Source organism: Aotus nancymaae, unplaced genomic scaffold (assembly GCF_030222135.1).
Source record: "Aotus nancymaae isolate 86718 unplaced genomic scaffold, 86718_ANA_hifiasm-v0.15.2.pri h1tg000003l, whole genome shotgun sequence".
NCBI lineage: Eukaryota > Metazoa > Chordata > Mammalia > Primates > Aotidae > Aotus > Aotus nancymaae.
In genome coordinates, this window is record NW_026988414.1 from 41,277,037 (window position 1) to 41,291,625 (window position 14,589).

The window sequence follows — 14,589 nt, forward strand, 5'->3', positions numbered from 1 at the left end:
ATATGCATACATGTGTCTTTATAATAGAATAATTTGTATTCCTTGGGTATACACCCAGTAATGGGATTGCTGGGTCAAGTGATATTTCTGCCTCTAGTTCTTTAAGAAATTGCCACACTGTCTTTCACGATGATTGAACTAATTTACATCCCCACCAACAGTGTAAAAATGTGGCTTTTTCTCCATAAGCTCACAAGAATCTGCTGTTTTTTGACTTTTTAAAAAAAGCCATTCCAACTGGTATGAGATGGCAGCTCCCTGTGGTTTTGATTTTCATTCTCTAATGACCAATGATGCTGAGCTTTTTTTCATGTCTGTTGTCCACATATATGTCTTCTTTTGAGAATTGTCTGTTCATGTCCTTTGCCAACATTTAAATTCAGTTGTTTTTCTCTTATAAATTTAGGTAACTTATAGATGTTGGATATTAGACCTTTGTCAGATGGATAGACCACAACAATTTTCTCCCACTCTTTAAGTTGTCTGTTTACTTTTTACTTTGTTGATAGTTTCCTTTGCTGTGCAGAAGCTCTTCAGTTTAATTAGATCTAATTGTAAATTTTTGCTTTTGTTGCAATTGTTTTTGGCATCTTTGTCGTGAATCTTTGCGTATGCCTATGTCCTGTATGGTATTGCCTAGGTTTTCTTCTTGGGTGTTTACAGTTTGGGGTTTTACATATAAGTATTTAATCCATCTTGAGTTGATTTTTGTATATGGTGTAAGGAAGGGGTCCAGTTTCAGTTTTCTCCATATGACTAGACAGTTCTCCCAGCATCATTTATTACATAGGGAGTCCTTTCCCCATTGCTTGTTTTTGTTGGGTTTGTAGAAGACTCGATGGTTATAAGTGTGTTGTCCTATTTCTGATTCTCTATTCTGTTCCATTGGTCTTTATGTCTATTTTTGTACCAGTACTATGCTGTGTTGGTTACAGTAGCCCAATGTTATAGTTTGACTTGGGTAGCGTGATGCCTCCAGCTTTGTTCTTTTTGCTTAGGATTGCCTTGGCTATTCAGCCTCTTTTTTGGTTCCGTATGAATGTTTAAATAGTGGTTTTTAAAAAAATTCTGTGAATAATGTCAATGGGAATAGCATCAAATCTATAAATTGCTTTGGGAAATACAGTCATTTTCACAATATTGGTTCTTCTCATCCATGAGCATGGTATTTTTTATTTGTTTGTGTCATCTCAGATTTATTTGAGCAGTGGTTTCTATATAAACATAATTTATTAAAATATGTTTTTGAGTATCTGATGAAGCAATTGTCATGGTCTCACTTAGCTATTACAAATTTTGAATGCTTTATTCTCTTATCCTCTCCATTTAGAAGATAAAGAAATAATTCAGTCATGCACTACACAATGGCATTTCAGTCAACAAGGGATAACATATAAGATGTGGGTCCCATAAGATTATAGTGGAGGTGAAAAATTTCTATATCACTTAGTGAAGTCATAGCTGTCATAATTTTATAACTTTATAATGTAATACATTATTCACGTTTGTGGTGAGACTGGTATAAACAAACCCACTGCACTGACAGTCAAATACAGTATAATACACACAATTATGTACAGTTTATAATACTTGACAATGATGATAAATGACTGTTATTGCTTTAAATATTTACTATACTGTATATTGTTACTTTTCAGTATAATCCTTCTACTTATTAAAAAAAGTTATCTTCAAACAGCTTCAGGCAGATCCTTTAAGAGGTTTTCCAGAAGATATTGTTATAGGATATGAAGCTCCATGTGTATTATTGCCCTTGATGACTTTCCAGTGACAAGATGTAGAGATCGAAGATAGTGATATTGATGGCCCTAAGCCTGTGTAGACGTAAGCTAATGTGTGTATTTGTGACTTGGTTTTTAACAAAAAAGTTGAAAAAATTAGGAAAAACAGAACAAAGCTTATAGAATAATATGAAGAAAAAAACATGTATAACTGTCTAATATGTTTGTGTTTTATGCCGAGAGATATTACAAGAGTAAAAAAGTTAAAAAAAATTAAAATTTGTAAAGTAAGAAAGTTACATTGTTAACTTATTGAAGAAAGAAAAATTATTTTTTTAATTTGGTGTACCCTAAGTGTACAATGTTTATAAGTCTACAGTGGTGTACAGTAATGTCCTAAGACTTCATATTCACTCACCTCTCATTGTCTGACCCAAAGCAACTTCTAGTCCTACAAGCTCCATTAATGATGTGTTCTATGCAAGTATACTCTCTGTAATCTTTTATACCACATTTTTACTGTACCTTTTCTATATTTAGATAAACAAATACTTACCACTCTGCCTATAGTATTCAATACCTTAACATGCTGCACAAGTTAGGAGCAATACGCTATACCATATAGCCTAGCTGCGTAGCAGGCTGCACCACCTAATTTTGTGGAAGCACACTTTATGATATTCCCATAATGTTGAAATCACCTAATAACATGTTCCCACATGTTTCCCCAGTCATTAAGTACCTCATGACTGTACAATTATGGCCAATCCAATATAAATGACAGTCTGTTGAAAGCTTCTTGAAGGTGTGTTGCTTCTCCAGATATAAGGAAAAGATGTAGCTATTTCCCAGTTCATATTGTGGGAAAAAAAAAAAAAAAAATATATATATATATATATATATATATATATATATATATATAAAAAATACTTGGTGCTGGGAGGCTATCTTGCAATAATGAAGGAAAGGAACAATAAGAACAATAATCACTGATATGCCAGTCCTAACATTTTTGGACAACTAAATGAACTTAAGTGCGTACTTATCTCTATATCTCTTGTTATATAAAAATATGTATTCAAGCCATCAAAATTTAATTTTTCTATTTTATGCAATCAAATACATTCCTTAGTAATAAACACAATGTAGGTCAACATTTTTGTTTAGTGTAAGAGTTACAGAAGGGAAAGGTGTTGGCCTTGATTCCAAACACTTTAAAGTTTAATAAGAATGACAAAGAAAGTAATGCTTAGAGAGATTTGCTCTTGCGAGACAAAGACAGTACTAGGGAATCATTCAGAGGACCATTACACAGCAAGGCCAGGGCAGGGAGGCTTCCTGGAGATGTAGACTTGGGGAAAAAGTTTTATTTAGCCAGACAAAGAGATGAAAGAGCATTCTATCCTCAAATAATTGAATATCTAAAATGGCTTGCTTCAAAATATCTCTTTAATTCATCTACTTCCCTTTCTTCCTCCTCCCTCAACCCAGTTCACCTGATTTACCTGATGAACCTCCTTGCAGGTTTTATTTTCTGTGTTTATTTCCTCTTCTCCAAATCCATTTCTCATTAGCAGCTAGAGTGATGTTTCTAAAAGAAAAGAGATCATGCCACTCCCTTACTCTAAATTTTGCAATAGCCTCTCATTTCACTTAAAGTAAAAACTTGTAAATTATTTTATATAACAAGTGTCTAGAAAGTATGAAGACAAGATGAAAAAATGATACAAGATGGTCAGCCAAATAATGACTTAGAATTAAATCTGCATTATCTGAATTGAAAAATATTTCAGCTACAATACAATACAACATCAAAACCATTCCATTAATGTTTTTTGAACAGCTAACATATTGAGTGCAAGACTTATCTATTTTTATGCTCTTTTGAAATGTCTCCCCAAAAAATGGAAGATTAAAAAAAAAGAAATAAAACATTGCTGTACCAGTTGACCTGAATGGCATTAAGCTCTCAGTGTGTGAAAATGAATTTGACATAGTTTATTATAAAATCAGTGAGATAACTTTATGCAGGTAAAAAAAAAAAACAAAAACCTGACTTGTATGCAGACTTGCAGAAAGCATTTGTATAAAGGAAAAGTCAAAAACTCCCCAGTGTAGTACACACCATGATCTATTGTTGGAACAAGACACCTCAGCTATAAGCAATTGGGAACATAGAGAACAAAATCTTTTATCCATGACTTTATGTAGATACTTTGATTTTGCAAAATCTTTTTCACTTTTGTCTCTAGAAAGGTACCGAGATTTTTGAACAGTGCAAAATGAGCAAAACAGTACTTGATGGAGGAAAGTATATATTTAAGTGTGTCAAATAGGCTGGTTTAGAACAGGATGTCTCTCATAGTGCTTTATTGGCTCAACCTGCATTCCAGGGTCTGGAATAAAGAATCAAGTAATAAAATTGTGTTCTCCCTTGTGTTCTGACTGATGGAACTGCGACAAAAGGACATGGGAGGTAGAAAAAGGGATTAAAAAAATACGAGTAAATTATAAGACCTTGAAGCTATTAGCTACAGATGTTTGTATGACAGTTCACATATTATCAGCGAATTACAAAATTCCTTCAATTTCATGTTACCAAGAATGCTTTGCAGTTGTAATGTATGTTGATGTGTCTTCCTTCATCTCACCATAGACACCATGGTGTTTTTTCCCTGTTTACAATGCCACATCCTGGGTTTTTCTTGCTGTATAGAACCCAGTCCTTGCCCTAAGAAAGCTCTTGTTCCAGTGCAGGAAAGGAGATGAAGGAACAAAGAAAGACAACATGTAATCAGTATTGAATCACTCAGGTTATAATGCAGTGGATTGAAGAAACGATTAATACTCATTTTTCATTTGAGAATTAAAGGAGTCTGCAAGGAGGCTGTGCTGTGTAAGACAAACAAAAGTTTGAAATTGTTTCATATGTAGCAAATGCTATGGTAGTAAAAATGTTAATACTAGTAATATGTATTTTTTTCTGGCATTGTATGTTTTCCCCAATAAATAACGCTTAATTTAGAAGTAGGTTTATTAGTTGAATTACTTAATTTTCCAAAGCATACTTGCCACATGGTTCAATGGTAACAGCCATACCACTTAATACAGATATCTCATTTTGCACTACATTTTAATTTGAAATTAATATATAATTTCTACATTACATATACATCAAGTAACTGTCATTTTAAATCAAAATAACTATGAAATTAGCATGTAATATATCATATCTCCTTCACAGTTTTATTTAAATATTTGTATATATTCATGTAGCAATGTAAGAATATCTGACTTTTGTAATTACAATCCCTGCTCTAACATAGCTTACCAGATTGTGTATATTTTATTATTGGTTTATTTTTCCTTCTTGCTGCTAAAAACCCATAAATTAGTTATTTACATGTGAATCATTTGTATGAATAAGTTAGGAGAGAAAGAAACTAAATATATACTTTGTAGAAATGAAATCATTACAGCAAGTCCTGTATTACTTATGAATCTAGTCAGATGCATTCAGTCACAGCACTACCTGACACCTTTTTCTATTTGCACAGAGTAAGGGCTGTGACTACTGATGTATAACCTCCTAAGGAAAGAAGGCAGAATTGATGTCAATGGTGATTCAGAATGGCCAAATTTTGATTCAGTCTCCTGACATTAGGCAGCCAGGCCTATCAGTCCCTAACATTACTAGTGAGATTACAGAAATAGTCAAATGTTGTTAAATTCATAAGGCATAAATTTAATGAAACCACAGTCCTGCAATCACCAGTGAGCACTTTGTTCTCACAGGACACAGAAAATAAGCAATCATTCAGACCCAACTTTTCAATTAAGGAGATGAGTGGAAGTTGGTTGTGTGGTGCAATTCAAGATGAATAAAGAGAGGATGTGGTAAAGTGAAATAAATTGGCTGAAAGTCATGGCCACTTGTATGAAATTCAGTCTCTTAACTGCAAATTTGATTGGTATGATGCTGCAGGATAGAGTTATAAATAGGGTCTTCAGAGTCATTACAGAACTAAGAGAACTGAGAAAATCATCTTCATTGAAGATTTGGGAAATACAAGTATTATATTTAGACTAGATTAAAATGAGAAAAAAATACATACAATCTGAAATATGATAAAGGGCTAAATAAAAGGCAGTTTTCTCTCTTTCCTTTTTTTGCTGAAGATCCCTTCCTTATAATTGGGAACAAATTATTCTTAAGAACTCCAGAACAGTTTCCTAACATTTGTCTGTTAAATCAGGTAACTACTCAATTATAGATACTAACGTCACCATAAGTAATTAGGGGAGAACAATGTGATAGAATTCCAATCATGCAAAGTAATTTTGCAGAGAGGGTAACCAAAATGGAGCCTATTTTTTACACAGTAAAATGTAAACATAGTCACATTTTAAAGTCTCTAAATAGGTTAACAAGATGAGAAGGAAACAGGGTCCAGATAGCAATTCTTGTTGATGTAAAAGTATGCATTCTCACAAGTAGTAAAATGAAGAAATAGTCTTTGGCAAGAAAAAAAAAAATCAAGTAGGACCAGATGAAACTGGAGAAATTATTAATAGCTGAGGGAATGTTCATAAAGAAATATCACCAAGCCTAATAAGTCACAGAGGGAAACACCTTCCCCAGAACCATCTAAACATTCAAAGATGACAGACTAGAAAATTCTCAAGATTTTCAATGTCAAAGAGGCAAAAGGTTTTATTCGATATAAGTCAAAAAACATTTATTAAATATTTATCAAATGGCAAATACTACACTAAGCACTGAGTGTGAAATAGTCATAAGACATAAGACATTTACAATCCCTGTCCTGTAGAAGCTAATATTTCAGTGGGGAAGAAAGGCAAGTACACAGATATTTCCAATCTCAAATCATTTTAGGAGTTTGCCAGATAAAATCCCAGACCTGTATAGCTTTTTTTTTTCCTTCTGTAAAATGCTTTATTTCCATTTGCTACAAAGCTTGGGAAAGGGCTCCATGGTGATTAAAAAGCTGCCTCGCTGATGAAGGCAGAGTCTTAGGCAGAAGCCCTGATATTCTAAGAGAAGACCTAGACTCAGTAGGCTCCTAGTCATGCTAAAGGTGAGCCTTTGCAATAATCTCCCAGCCAACCCTGGGGCCCGACCAGCCTGTGGAGGTTGGTCACTCATCTTCTGAAGGTGGGAGAGGGAGGGGAGGGAGAGAAAGGGAGAGCAAGGGGAGGAAGAGTGTGGCTGAATGGGAAGGGAGGGTCTAGGGGGAGGGGGTAGGAGGTGTGGAGCAACATCTTAGAGGCCTCCTGTGTAAATATAAATAAATATAGTGTTGTTGGAAATGCTCTCGGGGCTGCTGCCTCTGTCCTCAGGGCTGTGCTGCTCAGTGGAGGTGGGTCTGTGAAGGAGTACAGAGGGACCGGGAGATGCCAGGCCCTGGGGACCCACGGGGGCCAGCCCCACTCATTCCTCCAGGTGTAGGCTGCCCCTTCAGATGCTCCAGGGACTGACGGATGCTGAGGAAGCCCTGATCCCTCCCACCACCCACTCACAAGCCCCCGCCTGCTTTAGTTATCAGCATCCCTGGAAAATCCTGGGATGGAGAGAGCTGGCTGGCTCTTGTTCTGCCCAGTGGGACCTGAGGAGAAGGCAACTGCCTGCAACATGGACACAGGGAGAGGCGGCCGCTCCTGCTTAACCCTCCTCAGGAAGAGCTCAGGATCTGGGCTGAGGGGAGATGTTGAGGCGTCCATCCACATGGGTGTGTTTGGGTTATGACGGTGGGTGGGGAGCAGGGGAAGTCCCTCTGCCGGTTTCTGGGCAGGAAAGAGTCTTGTCCAACTGGCAGAAGCAGGTGCTCCTTGCTGTGGCCACAGGGACTGGCCTCAGGGGCCCTCGGGGTCCTGCATGGAGCCCCCTCACAGCTATGATTCCCTTCCCATATGATGACTGAACTCTTGTGTGGAATTGCTGCATACACAGATTTACATTGGTATCTGAAACAGTTCCCTCCCAACCCACCATCACCAATGGGCACAAGCATGGCCAGCCTGCCAGGTGCAGGGTGGGTGTGTCTGCTGGTCCCAGGGCCAGGGAGAGCTGGGACCCAGGCCGAGAGGGGCCGAGGGTCAGCCTCACTTCTCCAGGCACAGACGCCTAGGGCAGAGCAGGGGCTGCCTGAGATGTGGCACTGGCTGTCTGGGAAGTGCCCTGGGAGTCAGGGGCTAGGCATTCACTGAAGGGAGACTTCCGGAGTCTAAGAGTGAGTTGAGGACTGCATCGGGAGAGGGACTGAGGCTGGGGAGGACGCTCTGCTCTTTCCCACATTGTCCTGTCCTCCTCATCTCTGCTGAATTCCCCTCACCCCATGTGGCCGACCTCTACCCCCTTACCCCTAACCCACCTCTCAGAATCTCAGATCCCAGCACAGACCGGACCCAGCACCTGCCCCAGTACCCTCCTGGCCAATGCCTTCTTCACCATCTGAGTTCCAGTTCCTCCCCAGGGCCCTTGTTGGCTCACGACCATGGTGACTGCCAGAGCACTGGTCCCAGCACTGCCTGTATGCAGAGCTGTGGTCATGGTGCCAGGGGCTGGCCCAGCAGCAGAGGCTGGTGGGGCACAGCTGTCTGGTATACAGCGGTCTGGCCCCTCTGCAGAGTGACAAAGGAGCCATGTTTGGGTCCTCTTTGGCCCCATCCTCCCCCAGAACACACCAGTCAGCTGGACAGATGCCCCTCTGCCCCATCCCTTCTGCCCCATGTGGGCAGTGTCAGAGGCTGGCCCTCTGTGGCCTTTGGGAAGAAGAGTTTATCTTGGCAGGGCTTCCCCAGCACAGTGCACATCAGCCCACCGGGGAAAATGTGGGGAGTGAAGAGTCACTGGTGGGTGATGTGCACAGCTCCCGTGATTCCTCTACCTTCAGGGTCATCCTCAGGAGACGAGGTAGCACCTCCCCTTTGCAGGGTTGAGGAATGGTAAGTGAGCCGTGTTTGAAGGGAATGTGGTGTGCACTCTCGTGTGTGTGGGTGCTCAGCCAACTTCCTCACCTAAGGATGAAAGTGACACCTTGGCTTAGTGATACCTCAGGATTCCTGCTGGTTACCCCACTGGCTGTTGTCTGCCCCATGTCCCTGTTCTTGTTTTGGCTGAACCATTCCCAGGAGGAAGAACCTGTGCTTCCTCCACCTCTGTGTCCCGCCTCTGCCCTACAATCTGCCCCTAAACGGGGACAGTGGGGCTGACTGGGGGGCCCTGATAGACTGAATGTTCATTTCCCCACTCCTGCCAATTCCTGTGTTGAAGCCCTAATCCAGGATAGATGATGGTATTTGGAGATGGGGCCTTTGGGAGTTCTTCAGGGCTAGAGAGACCATGAGAGTGGGGCCTTAATGTTGGGATTAGGGCCCTGGTAAGAAGCAGAGACCCCAGAGCTCTCTCTCCCTGACAGGAGGACACAGTGAGAAGGCAGCCATCTGCAAGCCAGGAAGAGAGCCCTTACCAGAACCTCAGCACACTGGCACTCTAACCTTGGACTTCCAGACCCCAGACTGTGACAAATACATTTATTTTCTTAATACATGTCCCGCCCATCCCCCAAGTCTATAACACTTTACCCTAGCAGCCCTATGTGACTAGCACAACGTTCATCATCTCAGGAACTTCCTTCCTAACTGGTATCTGGAAACTGCATCAGAGCCATGGGAAAGAATGAAGAAAGGCTCAGCCCTTTAGGACGGTCAGCACACCTCCACCCCAAGTGCAGTGTATCACAGGTGAACCAGGAGTGCTGTGGAACACAGTGAAAGGGAATCTGTAAATACCCATGACATCATTACATCCATGCTCAGGGAAGCCAGGCAGCTCACTCACAGCAGGTGCTGGGGGAGTGCTGAGGCTCTCGGTGGGCTTGGCCTCCCTGCTCATGCACCCAGTTCACATAGAAAAATATAATAGAAACCACACAGAAAAAATATGATAGAAACCAATATACCCACCACGTAGATGTGGGCCATGTCAACATTCTACCCTTTGCTCATTTTTAAAATAAAAGCTTTATTAAGACATTCACATAGCATGCTTTCACTCACTGAAATTGTACAATTTGTGTTTTACATAGAATTTGCAATCATCACCACATTAAATTTATTTATAGAATTTGCAGCCGTCACTGCATTAAGTCTACTTACAGAATTTGCAAGCATCACCTCGATAAACTTTAGAACATTTTTATCGCCTCAAAAAGAAACCACTGGTCAGGCATGGTGGTTCACTCCTGTAATTCTAGCACTTTGGGAGGCCGAGGCAGGTGAATCACCTGAGGTCAGGAGTTCACAACCAGCCTGGCCAACATGGTGAAACTCCGTCTCTCCTAAAAATATAAAAATTATCTGGGTGTGGTGGTGTACTCCTGTAATCCCAGATGCCTGGGTGGCTGATGTGGGAGGTTTTTTTTTTTTTTTTTTTTTTTTAATCCCTGATACTTGGTTTGGTTCCTTTCACACAGGGAAATTGCATCAAGGAAAAGAACTGGGCAAAGTCAGATTTTCATGCCAGCCGGACTCCTTTGCACCCACTTCAGGGAGTACCAGAGCCTCGCGCTATCCTCCAGCCGTGGTCAGATGATATGACTTTGGCTCCAAACATCCTCAAGGTTCAGGTGTCACAGGCTCCCAGCCCCAAGCAGCTACAGCCTAAGCTTGCAGTCGGGCTTCATGCTGAAGGGCTTCAGCCGCTCGCCCTCAGGGAGCATGCTATTGAGCCTGTCCAGCAGGGGCACGGTCTGGTCGATGCTCATCTGTATGCGGCGGAGGATGGCGGAGATCTCGTTCACTTTCTGGATCTGCTCAGCCTACTTGGCATATCTTTTCTGGCGTTCCTGCATGAAGCTGAACAGGGTTTCTACAGACAGATCCATCTCTTTGATTCGTTTAACCAAAGCATTCTGGTCAAAAGCAACAGCCTCTGCACACTGATGCAGGTGATCTTGGTATCGGAGGCAGAGCTGCAACACCTGCTGAGAGTCCAGTTTCTCCAATTTGGCATTTGTTGGGGAAGTCTGGCCACTCAATAGCCCTTTCAAAAGGGGCTGGAAGGTTGGAATCTCTTGCAACTTGGTAGTGACATCGGGATCGTTGCTGACATTCCATGAGGCCTGGGAGCCCTGAGCTACAACCACAATATCATCCATCTTGGCTCTATGCTTGGCTGGTGAAGGAGTCACTGTGAAAACTAAGATGCGATTCTTTAGAATAGATCTTCTCAAGGTTTCCTGGGACCTGGGATCCTCCAAGATTTACCCGACCGCCGCCCAGGCGACCACCAGTTGCGGCGCCACCTTGGACTTGAACCACCTGCGGGATAGACTCGGCCGCCGCCAAGAAATCGGCCTAGGGAGTCAGCAGCAGATCTGCTTCCCGCGGCCGCGGTCTGCGTAGCCGCTGGTGCTCTTCAGGTGCGGCCCGCAGGCCCGGGGCGTTCGTCAGACCCTCCGACCCGCTAGGGAGCCCGAACTCTTTCAGACTCGTGCTCCCCTCAGCTGGACCCTGGCCCTTTTTCACACACCAGAGGAGTCGATTTATCGTAGCCCCAGGTCCCAGCTCCTTCTCAGTCTAGCGCTTCGGACTCCCTGGAGCCCCAACTCCCTCACCCTGGAATCCCGGGAATCTCCAGTCCACATGTTCTCAGAGTCGGTCCCGGCCCTTCAGTCCCCTGGCATGACCTCGTGAGGCCGCAGTGCCCGAGGGGGTGAGCCCTGACTCTCCTTAGAGCCTGGAGATGCCCAGGTCCTCCCAAGCTCGAACCTATCTCCTAAGCTCCTTCTCAGCCTCTGTGGTCCCCAGAGGTCCTGGGAAAAAAAACCAGTTCCCTCTGCCTCGCTAGGGAAGTGGCTTTCCAGGAAGTCACAGAGACAAAAGTCTGTGTGGCTGAACCCAGTGCATGAAGATCCAAAAGGTCCTGGTTCAGGTTCTTCCCCAGGGCTATGGCACCTTCCAAGACATGCAGGGTTTTACCCCACTCATCTTGAAATTTCTTCTGAACATCCTGAAAGAGAACATAGCCCCCCAAGCTGGTTTTGCACCTTCAAGAGTTGTTCTGAACTCTCTCCTTAGCCAATTCACAGATAAGGTGGCCCATGCCTTCCAGAGCTACATTGTTGTGGTCAAATAGAAGCTCAGAGAAAAGTAGGTGTTGCAGGCCTGCAGATGCAAATTGATCAGGTGGCTGATGGCTGCTTCCTCCTTGATGGAATATATATATATATTTTTAATTTCAACTTCTATTTTAGACAAGGATTACATGGGCACATTCATTTCATGGATATACTGCACCAAAGTACTGAGCATAGTATCCAACAGGTAGTTTTTCATCTCACACCCTTGGCTCTCCCTATGCTTCATAGTAGTGTGCAGTGTCATTGCTCCCATGATTATGTACACGTGTGCTCAATGTTTAGCTCCCACTTACAAGTGAAAACATGCTATATTTGGTTTTCTGTTCCTGCATTAATTTGCTTAGGACAGTGACCTCCAGCTGTATCCATGTTGCTGCAAAGGACAAGACTCAATTATTTTTTATGGCTATGTAGTATCTCATGGTATATACATATCACATTTTCTATATCTAATCTATCATTGATGGCCCCCTGGGTTGATACTATATCTTTGCTATTGTGAATAGCACAGAGATGTACATACAAGGACATGTGTCTTTTTTGGTATAATTATCTGTTTTTTTGAGGGGGGGCATATATCATGTAATGGGATTTATTGGTCGAATGGTAGCTCTGTTTTAAGTTTTTTGGAGAAATCTCCAATATGTTTTCCATAGTGGCTGAACTAATTTACATTACCTGGGTGGAATAATTATGACAAATCTGGCAGTTCATGGTTGGTCATCAATAAGGCCACAAAATGGTGTTGGCTGGTCCCAGAAGCAGGAGATGGCTGAGAAGATAGTCTTGGAGTTGCAAGCAGAGGGGATATTGGAGGTTGGTGAGAGGCTGGAAGAGAGGGACTCCCCAGGTCTATTCCATTCAAATACTGTTGAAGCAAGAGACAGATCTGTGGAACTCTCAGAATGCTGCTGAAACTAAACATTTGTGATGTTTTAATTTTGTTTTGTTTGTTTTGTTTTATCATACATGGTGACTTTTCAATACCTCAGTTAATTGTATTATTGGTACACAGTGGGTTTTAAATATTTATTGAATGATTGTACAATGAAATGAAAAGAGAAATATCATTCTGGTTAAAGGAAAATGATTTTGCTTTTTAATGGAAATGTTATCCAAACTTTACACCATCTACCGTATTAGTAAAAAAAAAAAAAAACTGTGTACACAACCTCACCATAAGTATATGTATTTTATGTACATATACTATTGTGCTAATCTATCAAAAACATTAGACAATTTAAGAAATAAAGATAAAAGTATATGAAAATATAAATTCTAATATTTTTCTTCTTATAGTCTGATAAATTTTTGTATCTATCTCCTGGGGTGCATGAGATTAGTTTGTTTTATTTTATTTTGTTTTAGGGATCAAATATAGCAGTAAAAATTTTATCTGACTTCATATGACACAATGAAAATTTAAGGCGACTTTTTTCTATAATCCTAAAAGTGAGGGCTGGAGAAATACATGCTGTGAAATTGGTCAAAACAAATTAATTGTCTGGGACATTTTAGTTGGGCAAAACAGGTCATGAAACGCACATGAGAAAGAACATTTATAATGGTATTGGTTGCATCTTTAGGTGAGTTAGTTCCCAATTTTTAGGTAAAGGAAAGCCCTTCTTAAAGACAGTGTTATTAGAAAAAAAAAATGTTTCCTGCTCAAATACATTTGATTGTTTAACCTTTGAACATATTTATACAGTTTTGTCTTTTACTGTAGATTTCTCAGAGCCCAATTAATACATACTGAAGACAACATAGAATAAAAAAAGAATGAAATGCATTTTTAAGTTAGTGAAACATTATTAACAAACATGAATTATGCTTGATTAGATTTCTACTTTTACTGGAGTTTTCTTATTAAAAAAAATCTGGTTATATTTTTTCATGATTTTCTCCAAGATGGTTTGGTTGACAATGTGGTCAACATACTTGTATAGTAAAGGATATGTACCATTAGTATCTCTGAGATAAAGGCCAGGAAGCCCTGTCCTTGAAAGTCAACTAAAAGAAAACTCCAACTAATACTACCTGATGGCTTGAAGACCCAGTTTGAAAAGCTCTCCTTACCATTTTACAGGTGTCATTAGATCCTACTGACCTGTTATGCAAATCCTATTTGCCTTTAATTATGTGTACTGGTGTTCCAAATACTTTCAGGAACAGTTTTCAGCCAGGCCTGAAAGTGTACTGGCTGGAGTTATAGGAAACCTCAAACACAGGTCCCAAATTCATCCAAAGCACGAAGTACTCAAAATAGAGAAAACAAATGAAAAAGGACTCTAGCACATTTCTAGTGCTTCCTGCATGGAGGCATCTAAGGTCAATTTTCCAGTTCTCTCATCCCTTCAGCCAGCCGCCTACTTTCAATCCAGCTATTCATAAAGACATTGAGATACTGGTGCACATTAGTAAATGTGATATCGGGCATCTATGTTAATAGAATAGATGAAATTTTCCAGGTGGATCCAAAGGCAGTAAGGATGTCCATCCACAGGATCTGGTTTTATCTCTGTCAACTGGTCTATTTTTATTGTCATTAACTCAAACCATACACAAGAGTCACAGCATGATCAAGATTTCACCACCTTCATCATGAATAATCTTAAAGACTCATTACAATAATTTTATAAAACTGTCATTCTTGAGGTATATCATCTTAGATTAGATCATATATC

The 14,589-nt window shown here is 40.8% G+C and overlaps 1 pseudogene; it reads right to left on the reverse strand.

Moving 5' to 3' along the window:
• Nucleotides 1–10,417: 10,417 nt before the first annotated feature.
• Nucleotides 10,418–14,589, reverse strand: part of LOC105725338 (BLOC-1-related complex subunit 5-like) — a 103,671-nt pseudogene continuing 99,499 nt past the window's right edge.